The sequence below is a fragment of the Somniosus microcephalus genome, chromosome 12 (genome assembly GCF_052327205.1).
Source record: "Somniosus microcephalus isolate GS21.2 chromosome 12, FLI_Smic_1.0, whole genome shotgun sequence".
NCBI classification, from domain to species: Eukaryota; Metazoa; Chordata; class Chondrichthyes; order Squaliformes; family Somniosidae; genus Somniosus; species Somniosus microcephalus.
In genome coordinates, this window is record NC_140998.1 from 189,044,451 (window position 1) to 189,048,600 (window position 4,150).

The 4,150-nt window shown below is 49.9% G+C and overlaps 1 protein-coding gene across 1 annotated transcript in view; it reads right to left on the reverse strand.

Annotated features, from left to right (window-relative positions):
* Nucleotides 1-4,150, reverse strand: part of LOC147109776 (large ribosomal subunit protein bL17m-like) — a 642,401-nt gene that overhangs the window by 622,783 nt on the left and 15,468 nt on the right. The gene's annotated exons all lie outside the window — the stretch shown is intronic.

Below are 4,150 nucleotides of genomic sequence, written 5' to 3' on the forward strand. Positions count from 1 at the left end.
CAACCGGTGATGATCTTTATCCTTGTATCTCACCTTGACTTCTATCATTCCGATGGGGAATACTTTGTGCCCCGTGTATGTCTGTAGTACTAGTTCCGTATCCCGTAGTGGAATATGCTTGAAAAATTTCTTATAGTCATGCTTATTCATGACCGTCAACGCCGATCCGGTGTCCACTTCCATTTTTACTTGGACCTTTGCAATCTGTAGCGTTATCCAGATAGTTTGTCGGTCAGCTTCATTGCTCACGTTGTGGATTCTCAGACTGTCCAGTCCTTTGCATTTGGAGTGTGAGTCTGACTTCTGTTCCTTCAGACTCTTCCTAGTCGCCTCTTGTACCTTTCTGTACCATTTTTGTGAGGACTCGTTATTGTTGTACGTCGTTCCTGACCGGCACACTTTAGCTATGTGCCCGATCTTGCCACATTTCTGGCATTCTTGGTTTTTACCCCAGCAACGCTTCTGGTCGTGTGTTGTCTTCCCACAACGATAGCATTTCGTAGTCCTCGAGGTGATGTGGTCCAGCCCTAGTGCCACCGCCTTCCGCTGCATTACCGCCGTTCTTTTTGCTGCGGCTTCGTATGATGCGGCTATAAGGACAGCCCTGTCAAGTGTGAGGTTGTTCTCTTCCAGTAGTCGCTTTTGCGTCCCTTCTTTGGACAATCCACATACGAACTTGTCTCGCAGTGCCTCTGTCAGATTCCCTCCGAACTGGCAGTGTTTCGCTAGCCTCCGCAGTTCGACCAAGTATTCCGCGTTGCTTTCGTCTTTCTTCTGCGTTCTCGCATAGAATCTGAATCGTTCAGCCAGCTTCACCGGTGTGGGGTTCAAGTGATCCTTCAGCACCGCTACTATATCCTCGAAAGTCTGATCCGCCGGTTTAGCTGGAGAGAGAAGATGTTTCAACAACCCGAATGTTTTCGCACCCATCATGTTAAGTAAGGTTACAGCTTTTTCCTTCTTAGCTATTTTGTTAGCCTTACAATGTATCTCAATACGTTCCACGTACGTGGGCCAGTCTTCTATTTCGGAGTTAAAATCGTTGCTGTCCCCACGCTTAGGCATCTTCCTTTCTTTGGGTACAACACAAATATTTCTTTAAATTCTTATGTATTTTTTTTTCTAAGATGGCGGCTTTTCCCGCGAATTTGGCGGTTTCCCGCTCTTCCTTTCTCTCCCCGCCCACTTCAATGGCGGTTTCCCGCTTCTGTCAGCTCCTCCGCCTAATGGCGGCTTCCCGCGTTTCTTCCTGGTGGAAGGGGTACGCTTCCCCCGCAGCGGACAGGTTCAGCCGCTGGGCTGGCTCTCGCACAGCTCCCCCTACTCGGCTCTGTCTTCTCCTCCCACCCGCACGGCTCTACCGGCGCTGGGTACACCCCGTTAACGGAGGACAGTTCAGCCGCTGGACTGGCTCTCGCGCAGTCTCTCACCCCGTTTTCGGCTGTGTCTCTCTCCCACTCCCGCACGTTCGGTTTTGCCGGCTCTGAGTACCCCGTTGGTGGAGAACAGCTCAGCCGCTGGACCGGCTCCTCGCAGTCTCTCTCTCCGCACCCGGCTCTCACCCGCACGGTTCCCGTTCACCTCCCCAGCCCTCTCGCAGACCGGTGTTTCCCTCCCCGGCTGCGGCTGAGTTTCTCTCTTCCCGCGCCTGCTCCCGGTCTCAGCGCTTCGTGGCTGCGGGCGCTGCCCGGATTTTTCCCGCCGATCGCGGTCCGGCTGTCACCCGACGCCGTTGGACCCGACTTTCGACCGGCTCAGCTCCCCCTCGACCGAGGTCGAGTGCTCTGCCCTTATCCTCCGGATATTCTCTACACCTTCCCCTACTCACAGTCTCTTCGGCCGCCTTGTTTCCTGCTGATCGGCTCACTCCGCATCGTGGTAGAAGGGTAGTCAGTGCCTGTTGCAGACGGAAGCTTTTGTTGCTAAAGTCTTCCTCCTTCCTCCTGCTGCAGCCTCGTGTTTTCTTTCAGCAGCACGACGAGGGCGGTTGCCTCTCTTCGACGCTCTTCTTGCTTTGGTAATCTTGCCGCAGGGTACGATCGGACTCGTCGCCACTGTAAAGTCTGTGGGTTGTGCAGTTAATAAATACACAGACTTCAGAAATAACAACAAACAGGTCTTTACTATTCGAAGGTCCGGGCGAATCTGCCCCAGTTATCCTGTCACAACACTTATATACTGGTGTGGTCACTGTCGGTATTACAGTATACAGAAGCCAAACAAGTAGTGCCACACTTAAAGTAGTTCCCTTAAAGGTGAACAGTTACATACAATAATTTCCTTAAGGGTAGACGGGTACATACACTACAATAACGACATTATACTAACTAAGGCAAATATAGGCATCTTATACTCTACAAAGATCATCATGAAATAAAGTAACACATGGAACATCGAGGGACAACAACTCATGTTAATTGTACCCTTAAATCCACCCCCTTATTAAACCTAACTAGATCTGATTGTGAAGGGCCAGAAACATGCTCACCAATCCCACTAGGAAGTGCAAGGTTTTGAAAACGAGGCTGCTGGGGCTGCAACGACTGTCTGATTTTAAACTGTCCTTTTTCTCCGCTCTCTTTGTGACTGTCCGAGCTTGTTGATTCAAGCTTCCTCCAACGTCTCCTCCCAAGCTGTGTCTTCCTCCTCAAGCTGCGTTCCGGGGTGCTGCGTCCTGGTCCTGTGTCTCAACTCGTCCAAGCTGTCCCTGGGGTCATTGCCCCTGTCGAGTCGTGGCCCACTGCCGTGTCCTCCAAGCTGCTTGTTCAGCTTGCCTCGAGTGTCGCTTCCAACCCGGTGCTTCTGCTTGTTTTCAACTGCTGAAAAGTCTCTTCAGTTATACCTTTCTTCCCGAGGCTTCACTTCCCCCCCCAAAATCAGGTGAGTCTTTGTTTTAACTTTTGGTGGGCTTTGAGCACAGCGGGGCAGTTATTATATTTTAAATCATTTTAAGCGGCTGGTAACAGGCCCATCTCTGGTTTGAAATGGCTTTCATTGTTTTTAATTTCGTGCTAATCCTGTTACCGAGCCCTTGGTGTTGTCCTCATGAATAAGTTATTGTCTCTTTCATCTGGGTCAACATTTAGATGGCCTCTGTCTCCAGCCAGATCTTGAGTGGATCTGCATCTAATCCATATGCATGCCTGTGGGTCTGGCTTTGTTCTCTCAGAAACAGCTTCCAGAACTTGCTATGGGTTCAATCCACATAGTTGTCTGAGGTTGTGCAGGAACCATTTTAAAGTGTCCCAATAAGCTGGTCACATGATACAGCGGCCATTTTGTATGCCCCTTTTTCTGGGCTTCTTTTAAAACAGTCTTTAAAATCATGGCCTCTTCTGCCCATTGATCCTTATTAATATGAAATCCAATTTTGCGAATCCTACACTCGTTACAGCCATGGAAGGAATGTTCAGGTGATGGCCTATCAGACTGTTAATCTGCCTGCGAATCCTTCCACTGCTGCACACTGTTCTCCAAGGGAAGTGTATGAAAGTACAAAAACCCACATTGACCATGTGCTGCTGCACTGTCAATCTTCAGGATGCAACATTCTATTGAGAATAACATCAAATCCTCATAGAAAAAAAATCTAATGTCAATGGGAGTCAGGTGTAACACTCTACTGAGTGGGTTTTGGATGACACACAGGAAGATGGCAGCTGGTGTCGAGGCCAATCATCACAGCATTAGGACTTCACATCTGGGGTAACTCAGGCAGGCATCCTTGGCCCAACCACCATCCAGATGTTCTGTCAGTAACATTTTCTCTGTCATAAGATCGGGAGTGGGGTTATTCGCTGACCATTCTGCCGTGGCCAGCTCCTTTCACACTTACAGCAGGACAATGGCTGGTACGATTGATACCACAGGAGTGCCTGTCGACGACCATCTCAAGCAACAGAAAGACCACCGCCTCCCCATGACCTTCAGCAGCGCTGCAACTTCCGAACCAACTAATAGAATCCTGGCCAGAAACTTAAACAGAGCACTCTGGATCCAGGAGGACGGCAGAGGCTGGTTACTGTGCGGTGATTTGGATCACCTCCTGACTGTTTGAAGCCTTTTCACTGCCTTCATTGCTCAAGTCGAGCGTTCAATGAAAGACTCACCACCCGACTGGCTGAGTGCAGTCACAACAGCACTCGGGCAG